Source organism: Somniosus microcephalus, chromosome 5 (assembly GCF_052327205.1).
Source record: "Somniosus microcephalus isolate GS21.2 chromosome 5, FLI_Smic_1.0, whole genome shotgun sequence".
NCBI classification, from domain to species: domain Eukaryota; kingdom Metazoa; phylum Chordata; class Chondrichthyes; order Squaliformes; family Somniosidae; genus Somniosus; species Somniosus microcephalus.
In genome coordinates this window covers 110,002,321-110,022,232 of record NC_140991.1, presented here as the reverse complement: position 1 = coordinate 110,022,232, position 19,912 = coordinate 110,002,321, and positions in this window count along the sequence as shown.

Here is a 19,912-nt window from a genome sequence, read left to right as displayed (position 1 = left end):
GGTGTTAAGGAAATTGATGGGATTGAAGGCCGATAAATCCCCAGGGCCTGATAATCTATATCCTAGGGTACTTAAGGAAGTGGCCCTAGAAGTAGTAGATGCATTGCTGGTCATCTTCAAAATTCTATAGATTCTGGAATTGGATTGGAGGGTAGCTAGTGTTACCCCACTATTCAAAAAAGGTGGTAGAGAGCAAACGGGGAATTATAGACCGGTAAGCCTGACATCGGAAGTGGGGAAATTGCTAGAGTACATTATAAAAGATGTAATAGCAGAACACTTGGAAAACAGTGACAGGATCAGACAAAGTCAACATGGATTTACAAAAGGTAAATCGTACTTGACTAATCTACTGGAATTTTTTGGGGATGTAACTGGTAGATTAGATAAGGGAGAACCAGTGGATGTGGTGTATTTGGACTTTCAGAAGGCTTTTGATAAGGTCCCACATAAGAGATTAGCGTGTAAAGTTAAAGCACATGGGATTGGGGGCAAGTACTGACTTGGATAGAGAACTGGCAGGCAGACAGGAATCAAAGAGTTGGAATAAACGGCTCTTTTTCCGAGTGGCAGGCAGTGACTAGCGGGGTACTGCAGAGATTGGTGCTAGGACCCCAGCTATTCGCAATATATATTAATGATCTAGACGAGGGAACTAGATGTAATATCTCCAAGTTTGCAGACGACTCAAAGCTGGGTGGGCGTGTGTGCTATGAGGAGGATGCCGAGAAACTCCAGTATGATTTGGACAGGTTGGGTGATTGGGCAGATGTATGGCAAATGCAGTATAATGTGGATAAATGCAAGGTTATCCACTTTGGTGGCAAAAACAGGAAGGCAGGTTATTATCTGAATGGCAATAGATTGGGAGAAGGGGAAGTGCAACGAGACCTGGGTGTCCTTGTGCACCAGTCGCTGAAGGTAAGCATGCAGCTGCAGCAGGCGGTTAAGAAGACAAATGGTATGTTTGCCTTTGTAGCGAGAGGATTTGAGTGCAGGAACAAGGATGTCTTGCTGCAGTTGTACAGGGCCTTGTTGAGACCACACCTTGAGTATTGTGTGCAGTTTTGTTCACCTTATCTGAGGAAGGATGTGCTTGCCATGGGGGGAGTGCACCGAAGATTCACCAGACTGATACCTGGGATGGCAGGAATGACATATGAGGAGAGATTGGGTCGATTGGGCTTATACTCGCTGGAGTTTAGATGAATGAGAGGGGATCTCATTGAAACTTATAAAATTCTAACAGGACTAGACAGACTAGATGCAGGAAGGATGATCCTGATGGCGGGGAATTTAGAACCAGGGGTCACAGTCTAAAGATAAAGGGTAAGTCATTTAGGACAGAGATGAGGAGGAATTTCTTCACCCAGAGAGTGGTGAACCTGTGGAATTCTCTACCACAGAAGGCAGTTGAGGCGAATTCATTAAATATATTCAAGAAGGAGCTAAATATATTTCTTAAGGCTAAAGTGATCAAGGGATATGGGGAGAAGGCAGGGACAGGGTACTGAGTTTGGCTGATCAGCCATGATCTCATTGAATGGCGGAGCAGGCTCGAGGGGCCGAATGGCCTACTCCTGCTCCTATCTTCTATGTTTCTATGTTTACTGCAAGTTCTGGACGATAGGGATTATATGGACAGATCAGACTCGGACACCCGTTTGAGCTCAACCGTATTGTGTTTAATAGGATTAACAATAAGACTCGTAACAGTACTAAACAATACAACCCTGGCTTGTCCAACAAGCCATATCATGCTAAATTACCATGGTCTACTAAAAGAACCCTCCCGTGAAATAAACTAACACAGGACCCAGCACTAAACCCCTCTAAGGTTTGGTTGGGACTTACAATCATCCCCTCACACAGCTAAGTGGTCTTGTGGATGTGTAGGCTCAGGCAATATGCTCAACCCGATTGCCCATTGTCTTCCTTGCAGCTTCTTCCTGTACTTCTCGCTCCTGGTTCCGTACCACCGACGCGGTATCCAAGTTCCAGTTTGAGTCGAGGTCCGTTGATGAGGGATGAAGAGCAGCGCTCAGCTTCTGGCGGTGTTCCGTCGAGCTGAGTCCCACTCGGGAGACTCGCTGTAGATTTATGCCGAGGAGAAGAAGGAGAGGGAGCAGCCCTTGAACGGCTCCTGATATACCCAAAACCCATCACCTTTTCTCCCACCAATACTGATCGATGTATTGACTCAGGTGATCTGTCTGGACTCCCCCTGTGGCCTGGAGTGACTCATGACCTTTGAAATCTTTGTGAAAAATGATATTCCGTTTCCCCACTCCCAGGCCTGGCACCTGGAGAGACAATGGCCTAGAAATTCATTATAGCCACTTTTGGGGCGGTAAAGTCGGGCGGCCGCTAAAGTTTGCGCCCGGCGCAAATTCGAGGCCACTTCTCCGATATTCATTAGCTTCGCCCTAAAAGTTTGCTCGAGCGCTAAAACTGGCGATGCACGCCTCTCTTTAGGCGCTAAGCCGGAGCTGCTGAGCGAGAGCACCGAGGCCGGGCGCAGCGCAGGTGCGGCCATTTCTTGATTGACAGCAGACACCCTGGCGCCGGCCAGCTCTTAAGGGGGAAGGGTCGACTTGGTCTGCTGCCACGCCCTGGATAGTGGAGCCCTGCAGCTAGGCCTGAACACTGCTGCTGGACCCAAATAGCGCCTGAAACCATGGAGAAGGCCCGTGAACGAGCGCAGCGCTTCTCAGAGCATGATCTGAGGGTGCTGGTTGGTGCTGTGGAGAAGAGACGCCATATTTTGTTTCCGGACAATGGCAGGAAGCCGCCGGCCCGCGTCTACCGGAGAGCCTGGAGGCATATCGCCACCAAGGTGTCATCCAACAGCGAGGTCCCCAGGAGCGGTGTCCAAGGCCGCAAAAAGCTAAATGACCTCGCCAGGATTGTCAGGGTGAATACCCTTTCCAGTGTCCTCCTCATCCTTGCATGTGCACCTCACATTATGGGCAAAGGGACCTGAAAGCCCTAATGGCCAGCCCTCATGCTGCAGCTATGGGACACTCATGAACATCAATTGCACATTGTGCACTTAACACACTGGCCACGCTATTCGACCATGGGAGGCAGTGCACACAAGATCAGGGCTACACACTGTACTTAGAGGCCGTCCTTTCTCTTGCAGGCCAAGCTGGCCAATAATAAGAGGAGCCGGACTGCGACCGGGGGAGGCGGACCCCAGATCCAGCCGCTCACCGAGCTGCAACATCGCGTGGAGTGCATCATGGGTGCCCGGGTGATTGGCCCCGTTGCATCTGGAGATGCCGACCCTGTTCTGGGCACCAATGGTAAGGACATCACCTTTTGGACCTCTCTCATCCCACTTGCGCATCAGATCTACATCCTTTGCCACTGTCCGACCAATGCGCTGAATGCCACCACTCATGCATCCCTCGCTGATGCCCTCTCCTCACTCTAAAGCTACTCTTGTGCCTTCCTGCTTTCAGATGGTGAGGAGGAGGTCCCTGAAGTTGCCAGTGACAGCCCCTCAGAAGAGGAGGAGGAGGAGCAAGAGGAAGGCGGCCCATCAGGGGAACCCTCAGCCGCGGCAACCCATGCCAATGTAGGGGACACGTCTTCCCTGGAGGGGAGCGTGGGGGAAGTGTCGGAGGGGAGGGTAGCTCCTGGGACCAGCGGCCTGCAGAAACGCGGGAGGGGGGTGGAAGCGCAGCGGCCTTCTCCCCAGAGGGGGGAAGGGTCGGAGGGGAGTCCAATTGCTGGGCCCAGCGGCGTCCAGCAACGCAGGAAGGGTCGGCCAGCTCGGTGGCCTTCTCCCCAGAGGGAGAGTCCGGGCTCCAGTCCGGAGACGGCCAACGCCGAGGAGATGCGCCGCCTCGAGGACTTGTCCGCGGACTCGGAGCGCCGGCACACGGAGCTCATGGGGGTAGTGGCACGGTTGCCTGAGGCCATCGAGTCCCTGTCTCGGAGTGTGACCGAGTTCGGGGCCTCACAGGCCACCAGTCGGGCGGAATTCGGGGCAGCTCAGGCAGCGAGTGGCCAGGTGATCAGTGGTGCCATGCAGTCACTGGGTGCTCTGATGCGGTCACTGAACAGGTCAACACGGGCACTCACTGCTGCCACACTCGCTGTGTCAGCCAGGCATCGCCAGGGCACCTGGCGCGCTGCAGCAGCACAGCGGTCTGTCCCTCGGCAGATAGGTGCGCATGCTGCAGTGCTGGCCCGGCCGAGTGCCAGTGTCTCAGGCAACCAGCGAGCGCCTGCCATCCGCCAGCTTGCCCCCATTCCTCCAGCCGCCACTGCCACTCCCCCAGTGGAGCTGCCAGGAGCTGCTGCAGTGACTGATGCTGGCCAGCCACAGCTGCAGCATTCACCAGCCGGCCCCTCGACGGCCAGACCTCGTCTAGGCCGACCCCCAAGGGCATTTGCCGTCATGACATGTGCCCCTCAGGAGCCTGCCCCCAGCCTTGCAGCAGCCAATGGCCTCACTTTGAGGAGGAGCAGCAGGGCGTGCAGGGGCCGCCAAAGTTGGCAGAAGGCATCGCCCTCGCGGGCCACTAAGTAGAGGGTGTGTCCAAATGTTGTGTTTTCTGGAATGTGTGTTTTGTGAAGGCTGAGGATGAAGGCCATTTTTGTTTACATCTTTTGTTAATGCTCCCCAGGTTGTGGGAGTGAGTCATGTGTGTGAGTGTTTTTTGGGGGTTTCGTCTGTTTTTGGTTTTCATGTGGGAAGGGCCCTGAGTTTGTACAATAAACCATTTTATTTATTCACATTGTCCATGTTTGATCTTTGAAGTGTTTGTTGCCTTAACCGGCTGACGGCTTGCGGAGTGGCTGCAATCATGTTCTTTCATTGGCACAAGCCATTCCCTGACAGGAGGCCTAGAAGTGACGGTCAATAAGCCGCCGACGGGCGGCCCTTGGACCTTCTGCCTCCCTCCTGGGCTGGTACTCCTCGTCCTCCTCCTCCTCCTGCTCCTCCTCCTGAGGTGGTGGTCCAACGTGAGGTGGCAGTGCCTGAGTCCTGCGGATAGCCAGGTTGTGCAGCATGCAGCAAACGACGACGAATTGGGAGACTCGCTCCTGCGAATACTGGAGGGCTCCCCCGGAGCGATCCAGACAGCGGAACCGTTGCTTGAGGACGCCAATTGTTTGTTCTATGATGTTCCTAGTCGCTTGATGGCTCTCGTTGTATGCCTCTTCAGCAGGGGTCGTGGGCGCGCGGAGCGGGGTCATGAGCCAGGTACACAAAGGATAGCCTTTGTCCCCGATAAGCCATCCTCTTGGGTGAGGCTGTGCCTGGAACATGTCAGCCACAGTTGTCTGTCGCAGGATAAAGGCATCGTGGCTGCTGCCTGGAAAGCGGGCATTGACAGCTAGGATGCGCTGCCTGTGGTCACACACCAGCTGTACGTTGAGGGAATGGTAGCCCTTCCGGTTGCGGTAATCCTCGGCATACTCCAGAGGTGCCCGCAAAGCCACATGCGTGCAGTCAATGGCGCCCTGCACCATTGGGAAGCCCGCTATTCTTGCAAATCCCACTGCACGCTGCTGCTGCTTGTCCAGGGTCATGGGGAAGGAGATGAATTGATGTCTCCTTCTGAAAAGGGCATTGGTCACCTGGCGGATGCAGCAATGCACGGCGAACTGGGAGATGTTAGCAATGTCCCCAGCAGCGGATTGGAAGGAGCCGGTGGCATAGAAGTTGAGAGGCACCGTCACCTTCACTGCCACTGACAAGAGACGTCCTGCGCATCAGCTGTGGACGCAAATCTCTGTGCAGCAGCTGGCAGATGTCTGCAACCACCTCCCTTCTGAATCGCAGCCTCCTAACACACTGCGCGGCAGACATGGTCAGATAGGAGGACTGCTGGCGGTATACCCTGGGTGGGTAAGGCCTCACTTGGCGACGCCTGTTGCCCCCTCTGCGTCTAGCCAGGGCTGCCACTCTCTCACGGCGTCTGTAAGCCCTTCCAGCATAAGGCTGAAACTCAGCGTTGGCACCCAATGCAGCCCCCATTATATGCTGGCAAACACTGAGATCTCAATGAAGGCAAAGAGAATTGCACAGCTCTGGCCTGAGCCAAAAAGACCTGTCCTAGTGTTGGGCCAAAGCAGTAAGCTCTCTTCCTTGGTCTCTCTCCAAAAATCCGCTGCACAAGAGTGAATGCTGCAAAATGGCTGCCATTTATAGTGCAGGGTAAGTGCCCTTTAATTTGCGCTCCCCGCGGCCCGCCTCGGCTGTGTACCGTTCCACTTCACAGTCGTTAGGGCCGCCCGGCGCACAATGGGGCAGCGCGAGTGAAGTTCCGGTTCCGGGCGCACAAAGGGCGTTGCACGACGAAATGACGTCATGATCTGCGCGCGCAGCAGGGCGCGTGCTAAGACTTTGCGCCGGCGCTAAATGTCTACTGAAGTTGGGGCGAGGCGCAGATCGCGCTGCGCCCGGGCGCTAAGCACCTAGCGCTCGAGATCTACTCCTCCTAAGGCGCTAACGGCTGGCGCGCCCAACTGAATTTCTAGGCCAATGAGTGCTGATTACTGAATGTCTGTCGTTTCCTGAGTTGAGTGTCCCCATTAGCAGGTAATAGGCTTCAATCTCAAACCGAACTTGCTTAATTGGTTTATCTCCTGGAAGACGATGGCCTGGCCATCTCCTGCCTTCCACCAGTTTCGGTTGGGACTGTGCTTTATTGATAGTGTCTCTGAGTTACCTCTTGGGGTATTGTTCCCAGTAATCATGTTAGATGGTGATGGTGTCAATCGGGCTGGGTTTCCTTCCACCCAGCCTGTCAGTGTGAGATGGCCGTTTGCATATGAATGCACCTTAGTCAGGTTAGCCTGGCTTGTAATTCTATTCCCTAAGCCACTCCCACAAGCTTGCCCAACAGTACAGTTCTTTCTTGGGGTTTTGGATATAAAATATGATTCATAAAAATGGTCAGAAAGCTGGTGCTACATATAGTTGCAATGGCAAGGGTGCCTGAGAGACTCTTGGCAGTGGTAAGAAGCGTAGAGGAGTCCACCTCCAACATTGCACAGAGCTCTGTGCACACCATGGAGCCCATCATTTCCAGTCTGCAAAGGATGGTGGATTCCCAGAGAGACCATGGCAACCCAGACCTCATGCCATCTGTGATGGGCGATGTCGCAGCTTCCATTGCAGCACAAGCAGAAGCCACGGTCTTAGTGCTGTAATGCAGATGATGTTTGATGCCATCGATTCTCAGACTGCTCTCATGCAGTCTCAGCTTGATGCCACACAAGTTCTGACGACTGCCATCATGGCTGGGTCGACCACCGTCCACTAGGGCTTTCACGGTGTCTCAGCAGGCCAGCAATCTGTGCTCCAGCACATTGGTAGTGATGCTGAGGTGCTGCCCCGGGGGAGGGACAGTGGGTCAGTGGGGCAGGAAGCTGCTGTCCTCTCTCACAATGACAGCATTCCTGCTCCCAACACTGGAACTCCGCCATTGCCCTTGTCGCTGCCTGTCATCCAGCCAGCCCAGACTGCTGTCGCCCATGCTGATGTGGTGCAGTCTACAGCTGGGCCTTCCAGGCTGAGAGCTGGTCGAGGGCATCCTGCAAGGCCATTTGAAGTCTCCCGAATGGACACTCAGCAGCCTTCCACCCACTGTGCTGCAGCCATGGCCAACACTTCGTAGGAGCACTAGAGTAGGCAAATGCACTGTAACGAGAGGCACTAAGGGATTGCACAAGGGTGAATAGCTAATGTTGTTGTAAATATGTTTTCACTGATTATTGATAAATATGTTAATTGGCTTTGGATGATTTTGTGGCGTCTCTCATTTCAGCTTTGCGCTGTGATATGGCCTGCAACAGGGATGGAATGATGGGGCTGTGGTGAGCAATGGGGATCAGTGGTTTAATTTATTGGAACCACAGTCCGATGAGGCGGTTGACATGAATCAGTCATTCATGAAAGAAAGACCTATGAAATAATACTGAGCGGCCTATGGGTGGCGCTGTCCGGGGAGAGTATAAATACTCGGGCACGGGCCCGTCTTGTGCAGGACATTCTTAACAGGAACGAGTGAAGGACACAACTAGACCTCCATGTTGTAAAACAGTTGATTAAAGCTTTGTTTAACGCTTAGACCAAGTGCCTAGTAGTTTTCTTACATCAGCGGTCATGGGCCGCCCTTCCAGAAGGCCGATTGAGTGGCTGCATCCTCCCTCGCTCCTGTTCCTCCTCTGCTTCCTCTTTGTCCTCGTCCTCATCCTCATCCTCCTCCTCCTCTCCCTCTTCCTCAATCCCTGCTGGCAAGGGCTGGACCCTCATGATGGCCAAGTTGTGGAGCATGCAGCACACCACGACGAAATGGGACACCCACTCCGGCGAGCACTTGAGGACTCCGCCCGAGCGGTCAAGGCAGTGGAACCATTGCTTGAGTACCCCAATGGTCTGCTTGATGATGTTCCTGGTGGCAGCATGGCTCTCATTGTATGAGTGCTGAGCAGGAGTGTTAAGGTTGCGGAGGGGAGTCATGAGCCAGGTGGAGAGCGGATAACCCTTGTCTCCGACCAGCCAGCCGCGAGCTTGATGTGGTGGCTGGAAGAGTGCTGGAACACCGGTCTGGCGCAGGATGAAGGCATCATGACTGCTGCCAGGATGGCGAGCATTCACATTGAGGATTCGCTGTCTGTGGTCTCACACTAACTGCACATTAAGTGACTGGTAGCCTTTGCGGTTACAGACAATCTCAGGATTGTTATGCAGTGCCCGCAAAGCCATGTGGGTGCAGTCAATGGCACCTTGCACCAAGGGGAAGCCCACTATTCTGGCAAAGCCACATGCATGCTCGTCCTGCTTCTCTCTGGTGATGGGGAAGGAAATGTAATCCCTTCCCCTACTGTAGAGAGCATCAGTGACCTCCCGGATGCAGCGATGGACGGTGAACTGAGAGATGTTCACTATATCTCCTGTTGCAGACTGGAAGGAACCACTGGTGAAGAAATTGAGGGCAACGGTGACCTTGACTGCCACTGAGAGAGCTGTGGTTGACTGATCTGAGGTTTGAGGCCTGGTTGCAGGAGGTGGCAGAGTTCAGTGGCCACATCCTTGCTGAAGCGGAGCCTTCTAATACACTGCTCCTCACTTAATTGGAGGTAGGAGAAGTACTCTCAGAATACCCTCGGAGGGTAAGGCCTCCTGTTGAGAGCCCTGATGGCCCTCCTTCTCCCTCTGGCCACATGTTCCAATCATTCTCGCTGCCTCCACGCCCTCCGCCATAGATCCTGGAGAGCAAGGTCGACAGCCACTACAGCCCACATTAATGTAACTTTGAAATTTTGTCAGAATAAATGTAACAAATTTTTAGTAGCCACAACACTCCTGATACTAAAGAACCTTTAAATGACTGAATTAAACTCTTGCACAATCACAAACTGACAAGGAAACAGTGAAACAGCACTAACCTGCAGCTGCAAATCATCCCTTTAAATATCGCCACTGGAGCCGCCATCCACCTGCTTCATGACTCCTCTTCCTGTCATTGTCGGGGCGAGGTGCTAAGGCAGGGGGTGATAATCAATTTGGCAGATCGGGCGCTGAGTGAGCTTTGCGATCAGCCTGGTGCTAAAGCCCCAGGTGCTAAGGGGTGATTGGATTTGCCGTGCCTCGGCGCTACTTCATTAGTGCACCATTCGCACCCCTCCCAGGCACTAACGGGAGGCGCTAACCAACCAAATTTCTCCCCTGTAATCATTGGAAGCAGAAGAGATTAAATGATCTTTAGAATAGATGGGATCAAAATGAACAAAGTTATCAGAAGGATAGATCTGTAAACTGAAAACCTGGTATAAAAAATTATTATCTGGGTGGCCTGTATGGTCAGTTCAAAAGCAGTTAATAGCAATTCAGAATCTATTTGGATTTTTGTTTCTAAATTTATCCAGTTTTTGTTTGTTTTTACACAGTGTGTTGTCAGTTAAGATACATGTAGCTTCAGAAATGTTCTAGATACATATATCAGAAGGATGGAGCTGGTACAGAATAGGCCTACAAAGATGATACCAGGGATGGGGAGCTAAGAGAGAAACTGAGCACCTTTCACTAGAACGGAGAGGGTAAGAAGAAATCTGACAGACGTGTTCAAAATTAGAAGAGGCTTTGATAACATAACCAAGGAAAAATAATTTCCATTGGTCAATGAGTCAATAACTAGAGGGCATAAATTTAAGATCACCGGTGTAAGATTTGCAAAATTTCTACATTTCCCCAAAAGTTGTTATTAATAAACGGGACCCTGCATGGACATTTTAAATCAAAAAGGGTACCCAAGATGGCGTCCGTGCCTCATGGCAGAAAGCCTGTGGGATTTTAAAATGGACTCTGCAACGCAGACAGCTTGTGGATCGAAACCAAAGCTGCAGTGTCTGTGAAGAGAGACTTTGTATTTTGAAACCAGACAGGACTTTGAATTATGTATTAGACCGAATTGGAGATGAATCTAAATTCAGTTAGGCCTATAGTTAAGGCCATCAAGCAGTCTACATATATAATCGGAAACAGATTAAGAGAGCCATCGAGGCTGGACAGGCCCATCAAGGAACTTTCATGTCAATACAAGTCAATTATCGAGCCGGTAGATGCGATTACCGGCCATCTAAAAACAGTTAGTATGGATTGCTACCATTATTTAAAATAGCCCGCCAAGATTAAGACAAAGAACTAACCTGATTTGGCGCGCAGATAAGGGTTTTCGAAAAGAGTATAATTGAAGGCCCCCGGGTAGCAATCGTTCTCTTCTCTTCTCTCTCCGCTCTTTGGCCCCTCGCCCTCATGGCTGTCGCTCTTCCCCCGTCCCGCGCTTACCCCCTGGCCTTTGCCCATGCCTTTTGCCACTCCATCTGGAAATCGCCCCGGCACCATATCGGGTGGACACGGACAATTCAGGCCAGGCGAGGCGGGACGTGACGAGGGGAGGAGGGAAGACCACCTGAGGAAGACCACCTGAGGAAGACCAACTGAGGAGACGAACTGAGGAGACGAACTGAGGGTAGGCTTCGAATTATCGGGCCTTCAGCCTCAGCTGACCTGCGAATATCTGCACACCAACTCAAACTGTCGGCTGACGACGAAGAATCATCCCTGCAAGGTAAAGTACCCAAACAGAGACTTTAACATTGGGGTACACGAACCTGGACAACGCCCTTGCAGCGCCCGGAGACCACATGACGACGGCAGGCTCCAGGGAGCACCAAAAGCGAACCCCGAACCCCGCCGCTGTTTTGAGTCCAACAAACCCTTTTGATTGGTGAGCATAAATTCTGGCCCCTCATTCTGGCCCCTCATAGCTTAAACTAGTTAGGTATAGGGGGTGGGGTAAGGATAAGGGGATTGTTAAGATAGTTGTTTTCCCTCGATGTGCCGTGTGTTCCCCATTCCCTGTATAAGTATAGTTATTCTTTTGTATTTTTGCCTGTAGAAGCGTACACTAGTAATTTTCCATAAGATTGTATCAATTTTTCCTCTACAATAAAATCTTGGTTTTTGTTTACATCCAACCACTTGTCTACTGGAGTCTTCTCTGTACCGCCGCCTTGTACCTAAGTCTAGAACCCAGGGGCGTGGGAGCGATTCAAACCACTCATAAACAGTCAGCGGCATAACTGACTGGGCGCATGCGCCACCCCACAGGCCACCCCCTACAGAAATGGCGACCGCGGCAGGACACCGGCAACAAGGTTGCGATGCAGTAGACAGTGGTTCGGATGAGCGAACCATGATGGAGGAAAGGATTTCTGATTACTTGTTTAGCAAGGTGAATATCACTAAGAAGTGGATCACCACTCTGTTAAGGGCTGGGCGTCCGATAGATGCAGCAGCTAATTGGACAGGGGGAAAGGAACACAAGAAGCCCTTAGAGAAGGCAGTTTGGCTGATGTGCTTTAAAAAGCAGGTCCAGCTTTTGGACAGGCTCGTTGCAGCACAGGCAGTCGAGTTAAGGGAGTCAGCCCTGGAGATCCAGGATAAGGCTCTCGCAGGGGAGAAGTTATTAGTAGTTTTGCAGGCTTTGAACCAAGAAAGAGTGCATTTAGTGGGAGAACACAAGGCCCAGTTGGAATACCTACGGTGCCAAGTCACCGAGGCCAAGGGAAATGAGTTAAGGTTGTGGGAGAAAAACGCCCGCTTGGCAAGGCAGATTAGGGAACAGGAAAAGAGAGTGCAGGAGGTAAAAGCCGCTTACAAGCCAGCAAGTGAACAGGGGTTTGAGGAGGCAGACCACGGCCCCTGTCGAGAGATGATAGAAAATCTGAGCCGGGCCCTCCAGAAGGCAAAAGGCATGGTATGCCTCATAAGCTCAAAGGCAACCCAGGCAGATTTTATGGGGAACGAGGGGAGGACAGTTCCAACATCACCGGTAGTGCCCAGGGACGACCCGGTTGAGAGAGAGGAGACCTCACAGCCACCAACCGTAGCGCCAAGTTTCAGTGAGGTTTGGCAGCAAGGGGGGGTGGAACCGAGGGTGGAACCCGAAGCGGAGCCAGAGGTGGAGGCGAAGGTAGAGCAAGCCCCGCCCGAGAGGCCGGAGCCGGGACCAATGTGCCCAGCGCGGCATCGGAGGTTCGAGCCACCCGCCAATGGTGACAATGAGGGGCCCCTCCAAAACCAGTTCGTATTACTCTTTAACACCCAACAGCTCAGGGTTATGGTCAACCATATCTCGAAGCTTTCCACAAAGGGAGACCCCTCGATCCACTTCAGGGAAATAGAGCAGTCCGCCAGCGTCAACGACTGCGATGACGCTGAAAAGGCCAAGATGCTGCTATTCTCCCTGGAGAGTAATCTCCTACAATCCCTCTCTGACGAGTGTAAAAGGGGGTAGAGCGGGTACGAGGAGCTTAGAGATGCGGTTCTAGAGGCCATGGGGATGGATGAGGGAAGTCCCTTCTCCCACGTGGAGAAGACAACCCAGCTTTCTGGGGAAACCCCGCAGGCTTTTGCGGACTGGCTGTGGCCGGTGTACCGGAAGGCTTGCCCAGGGACGCCAGGCCAGGCGTTCCTGAACGGGGATTCCCTGATGCATTGGCTCCGTTGCCTGGTGGTGAACAGCCTGCCACAGGTCCGGGGCAAGGCAGAAGCCTGGTTCGACCCCAAAGATCCCCAGACCATAGAACTCACAGTAATTAGGCAGCTCACTCTGGCTTACAAAAACAGTAGGGGAGCCGATGCACACCCACGCAAGGGGAAGGTGCATGAGATAAAACCCGGAGTGGGTAGGAAAGAGTGGCACCAGGAAGGGAGTAACCCCCCAACACAAAGACCAATTGTTACGGGTGTGGGAAGGATGGTCACTGGCGGAAGGAGTGCAAAAACCCTTGGAAGGATAACAAGGGAAAGCATCCCACAGCCCCAGCCCAAAAGGCGGGGGCAGGGACCGCTTCCGCAGAAGTCGAGTCACTTTTGGATGCCATGAGGTCCTTACTGACTGGCCAGGGGAGAGTAGCAGCCGCCACCGGTGCTCTGACCCCGTCAGCCCCATCCAACCCACAGCCATGACTAGAGCCAGCGCAGCCTGTTTATCTGTGTTCGCTCCGATATGATGAGTGGAAAAGACCCCTTTTGGAGATGGAGGTGGAGAAGGTGACGAGGACCTATCTGTTAGACACGGGGGCATCATGCACCGTGGTCTACTCAGCTAACCCCATCGCCTCACCTCTCTCCAGCAGGGTCCCATGCAGTCTATCGGGGTTCACGGGTAGGGAACAGGCCGGCTCGTTTTCCATCCCGCTCGCCATTCAGATAGGACCGCTCTGCTCCAACTGGACGTGTGTCCTGATGAAATGGGACATGGAGGGTGGAAGAGGGGTCCTGGGGGCCAACTTTATCGTAGGTCACGGGATCCTAGTGGATTTGAGGAATCATTGCCTTTGGTGGGCAGGTAGAGTAAAGAACAGAGAAGTCGTAGTAATCCCGGGAAAGGAAGGGAAGGGGACCTTCTGCACCATGAAGCCTAATGAGGATTATAACCTCAGGCTCATGGTCAGCAACACCCCACCAGAGTTCCAAGCATTTGTGCAGGCCCACCTGGCCACATTTGCCACTCACAAACATGACTGCGGGAGGGTCACAGGGTTTGAGGTCAGCGTAGATGGGGACCCCATGGCCTGACCACAGAAACAGTATAACTTCCCCAGGGAAGCAGAGCTGGACATGGAAGCAGCCATGTCCTCGTTAGTGCAGCAGGGAGTTCTGAGACCTATAGCGACCCACGTGAATTCTCTGTTATGGCCGGTCAGAAAGCCGGACAATTCCTGGAGGGCCACGGTGGACTATCAGGTGCTCAATAGCAACATCCCAGCCTGCGCACCCACAGTAGCAGCAGTTGCCGACCTCATCGGGAGTATTCCAGCATCCGCGACCAGTTTCACAGTGCTGGATATTTCAAATAGGTTTTTGTCCATCCCTGTAAGGAGGGAGGATCAGTACAAGTTTGCCTTTACGTTTAAAGGGCAACAGTACACGTGGAACTGTTTGCCACAGGGCTTCCACAACAGCCCAAGCATTTTCCATCAGTGCATGGCCGACAGTTTGAAGGATTTTAGCCAGCCCAGACAGTTGGTTCAATATGTGGATGACCTGCTCCTGTTCACTGATTCGAAAGAGGAGCATGGCCCATAAGAACATAAGAACATAAGAAATAGGAGCAGGAGTAGGCCAATCGGCCCCTCGAGCCTGCTCCACCATTCAATAAGATCATGGCTGATCTGATCCTAACCTCAAATCTTCTATCACTCTCCATCCACCCGAACCCATGTGATCTCCCGGGAGAGGCGAAAAACCAGATAAAAGACCCAATGGCCAATTTGGGAGAAAAAAATCTGGGAAATTCCTCTCCGACCCATCTAGGCGATTGAAAATCTTCCAGGAGATCACTCTGTCCCTATATTTTCTACAGTACTTACCTTCTGTAAAGGCGATATCCATCCCAGCCAGGAACAGGAATAAAACCATCTCCTGAAATCTAACACAGAATTAGAACACAGTAGGAGCAGAACCAGGCTACACGGCCCCTGGGCCCACTCCACTACCCACAGGGCCATGACCATTCCGAACCTAGACTCATGTCCAATTTCCTGCCCGCTCCCCGTAACCCTTAATTCCCTTTACTTCTAGGAAACTATCTATTTCTGTTTTAAATTTATTTAATGATGTAGCTTCCACAGCTTTCTGGGGCAGCAAATTCCACAAACCTACCACCCTCTGAGTGAAGAAGTTTCTCCTCATCTCAGTTTTGAAAGAGCAGCCCCTTATTCTAAGATTATGCCCCCTAGTTCTAGTTTCACCCATCATTGGGAACATCCTCACCGCATCCACCTGATCAAGCCCCTTCACAATCTTATATGTTTCAATAAGATCGCCTCTCATTCTTCTGAACTCCAATGAGTAGAGTCCCAATCTACTCAACCTCTCCTCATATGACCACCCCCTCATCCCCGGGATTAACCGAGTGAACCTTCTTTGTACTGACTCGAGAGCAAGTATGTCTTTTCTTAAGTATGGACACCAAAACTGTATGCAGTATTCCAGGTGCGGTCTCACCAATACCTTGTACAACTGCAGCTATGGGCCGAACTGCTGGAGCTGCTAGGACAGAAGGGTTTCAAGGTAAATTCCAAGAAAGTGCAAATTGGCCAGCAGGAGGTGAAATTCCTCGGTCTGACCGTGCGCACTGGAGAAAGGGCCATAGATAAGGCTAGGAGGGAGGCGGTACAAGAACTACCGGTCCCTAACACAGTAACGGGTGTGAGGTCATTCCTAGGGCTAACCGGGTACTGTAGAGACTTCATTGAGGACTATGCAGCCACCGCTGCCCCTCTGCTCCGACTCCTACACAAGGGAGTGGAGTGGCTTTGGGATGAGGGTTGCCAGGCAGCATTTGTCAGGTTCAAGAAGGACTTGCAGACCGCGCCAGCTCTAGGGGTCATAGATGGGGGGAAAGAGTTTTTCCTGGAGGTAGCAGCCAGCGGGGACAGCCTCAATGCTGTGCTGCTCCAAGAGTGGCACGGCCGGCTGCGGCCGGTGGTCTACTCCTCCAGGATACTCACAGATGTGGAAAGGAGCTATTCCAATTGTGAGCGGCATCTTTTGGCCACACATTGGGCTGTGAAAAGATCATTCATCTTCACAGGCACCTCTCCCATCACCCTCCTCACCCATCACACACCCACCCAGATGCTTCTGAATGGGAGGATCAAGGATGGGACAGTGAGCAGTGCCTGCATTGCCCGCTGGACCTTGCTCCTCTCACAGATGGATCTGAAGGTGAAGGGTCTCTGTGAGCCAAAGCTCGCAGCCAACATGGTATATCCTTGAACAGCCCATCGGTGTTCCATTGAAGGGGTTTGGGAAGTAAACACAGGTTTATGGGCCAGGATACATCCCACAGGCCGCAAAATCTATGTAGACGGTTCCAGCACAGTATCTGCTGGCGAGCGTCTTACGGGGTGTGGAGTTTATGACCCAGCGGCAAACATTGCCCTGGCGATTAAGCTCCCCAGCACCATGAACGCCCAGCAGGCTGAACTGTCCGCGGTGGTGTACGTTGTTACACACCCCGAAATCTTCCCCATCCCCTACACGATTTGCTCAGCATGTTTACGTGCAATTTGTGTACGGAGTACCTGGCCATCTGGTCCCGCCGCGGATATACCTCCGCTGACGGGAGACCCCTCACAGTAAAACAGCTGCTGGAAAAGATCCTGGCAGCAGTGGGGGAGGAAGGGGAGGTTTTCATCCACAAGACGAAGGCCCATTCCTCCACAGAACCCCGCGGCCAAGGCAACCAGCAGGCTGACTTGCTCACCAAGGAGGGTGCCCGCGCAGGCACTTTCTGGGACCCATTTGGGTTCAGCCCCATGGCGGCAGTCAGAGGCAGGGACGGGACCCAAGGGAGTGTAGGGGTAGCGTTAGCCCCGGACCTTAAGACGGTCCAAGCCCAAGACCCCAGTCCTCAGCGCCATAGCTGAGGGAAAGGGAATAGAAGGTCCATACGGCACGGCGACCCTTTCCGTTAAAGAGGGCATGCTGTTCCGGGGAGAAAAGTGGGTCGTGCCGCAGCAGCACCGGAGGGAATTCCTTCAACTGGCCCATGAGTGTCCAGGAGCAGGACACCCCGGGCCTGAGACCACCTGGCAATGTGTGGAACAGGCGGGATGGTGGCCGGGACTCAGGGACGATGTCCGCGAGTTCTGCGCAGGCTGTCTTGTGTGCGCTGCGAACAACCCTGACCCCCATAAAAGGAAGGTCCCTATGGGACACGTCAGGAGGGTAGAGGGACCATGGCAGTCGATACAAGTCGACTACATCGGGCCCCTGCCCACCGCCCAGGGAGGCTATAAGTACTGCCTAGTCCTGGTGGACATTGTTACCAAGTGGGTAGAGGCTTTTCCCTGTAGAACTGCCACAGCTCTGGGTACTGCCAGGATCCTAGTCCGGGAAGTGTTCTCGAGGTGGGGATTACCACAGTTTGTGGAGTCCTTCCAAGGGAGCCACTTCACCGGACAGGTGATGCAGAACACCCTGATGCTGCTAGGCATCGAACGGAAATGGCACGTGGCCCACAACCGCCAGTCATCCGGGATTGTAGAACGCATGAATTGGACCCTGAAAGAAAGGTTAAGAAAGGAAAAGGCGGACTCGCCCCGTAAATGGGCCGAAGTCCTGCCGTTGGTTTTGATGGGGATCCGGGCCAGCCAGTCTAAAAGTACGGGGTATTCCCCGTACAAACTAATGACTGGCAGGGTTATGCGGACCCCCACCCACGTACTAGCCCCGGTGCTCACGGAGGGTCAGCTCAGGGAGGTAAACCGGGACAGGTTTGCCCGAAACCTTTTTGAGCACCTGAAGCAGGTCCATGAGCAGGCGGCTGGGAACATGGGAAGGCAGCATCGGAGTAACCGATTGCTGCTCGAACCGAGAAAGCACCACGAGTGGGAGGTAGGAGATCAGGTTATGGTGAGGAATTATGCCCGAATGGGTAGTTTGGAGCCATTGTACATGGGGCCCTACAGTATTGTAGATAAAGCCAGCCCCATGGTATACGCCGTGAAGATGCCCCGGCATACAAAATGGTTTCATATCAACCAGTGTAAGCTGTTTACACCTGAAAGGGGAAAGCAGCCAGTTGGGGAAAGGTCTGAGGATAAAGATCCTCAGCCTGCAGCAGGAGCGAGTCCACAGACCGCACAGGCATGCGCTGTGGCTTTCTTGAAGGGAGGGACCATCCCGCCCATCGATTGGGACACTCCCCCGCTCTTCTGGGATCCACACGAGGGGGAGGGACCTGAGGGCAAAAACCCCGCCCCTAACCCAGGTGTAGAGAGGGAGGGACCTGAGGTCGAAAACCCCGCCCCGGACCCAGCCATGGGTCCTGGGGGCAGAGACTCTCAGCTCGCAGCAGCAGGCTGCAAAAAGTTACCTGCCCCCAGCCCAGGTTCGGGAGGAGTCAAGCCTGGGGGAGCAGCGGTTCGGGTAAAAGACCCATCGGACAAGAAAGCCCCACCCGCCAAAGCCCCTAGAAGGTCCCCACGGACACCCCAGCCGAGAAAGCCATGGTCACCAGCCCTCCAGTTACCAAGGGCTGCCCCTCGAGTCAGGGAGAGGACCAAGGACACAGGTCCACAGCCAGCAGCTACGGGCTGCGAGGGACCAACAGTGAAGGATGGTGCGGTCGCGCTGGGGGTAGTGGCGAGCCGCAGTCCGACCAGGGATTAGCCTGGCCGCCCAGAGACGGGCGGCGGATGTATATAGTTTTAGTTTAAGTTAAGTTTAAGTAAAGTGTAATTATTTTGCTTAAGTTTGGGTGTTTTAATTTAAGATTAAGTAAGGTGATGGGTAGTTTTAAGTTAAGTAGTCTGTTAAGAGTGTATCTTTGGGTCGAGGTCTCGGGACCCGACCATGCTTCACCAAGCCAGAGAATCTCTTGAGGACCTGGCTGCATGTTCTTTTACATATTTTGCAGAAAGACTTATGGGATGGAAGGGATTGTGATCCTATTCACCCTGATTGGGATGAGCACAGGGAGGCGGGTCAACGTCCAAGACTCCCACATCTACGGGTGTTCGGGAGACAGAGCGCCCCTGGCGATCGATGGGAGCGGTGAACGGGATGTGGAGGAAACCGTTGTTTACTTCCACGAGGGAAGGTGGCCAGGATGGCTGGGGTCCAATTCGTCTCAGTACTCCAGCCAAACCGGATTCACGTACGGGGAGGCCTCCCTCCTGTGCCCCAGGGTACGAGTCGTTACCACGAGGGTCAGCATCACCGTTGAAAAGCGAATATGTTTAACGTGTAAAGGACACATTCCTCTGGATAGGTGGTGGTGGCTCAGAAAGTTGAGCAAGGACATGAGAAACCCCGAAGTCGAGTGGGAATGGTTGGGAAACAACACCCATCAGACGATTACAGGGGCTCATGGAGGACTAAGCGTGTGTTGGGACAAGTGGTGGGAACCGGATCAAGGGATTTACATCTGTATGTGGGGGTCCAAGAAGGTCTGCCCCGCAGGCATATCCATTATTTTCCACCGGCAGTGGCAAGCCGCCGGGGAGGGGATGAGGTGGGATACCAGCCTGAAGGCGTGCGCAGTCCCATTCTCCCCGATCCCAGTCAATGCCACTGAGCTGGTAACCCGCCCCCGTAAGCCCCTGCCCAAGGCACAGGCGGCGAGGTTATCCAGGGAAGGTTGCCCCACCGCCACCAAGGGACCAGGGAATGGGTTGGTACTAGTCCCCACCGATCAGATGCTGTACCAGGGGGTACACTACGCGGTAGCCTCCGTGATTTTAAATCTCACCGAGGTACATTTACCAGAGTCATGCCCCAAAGAAACAGAGCAGTTATACCAGGCCCTATTAAAGGACATGTTCAATAATATAAAGGTCCCTTCGTGGATCAGACTGGCTT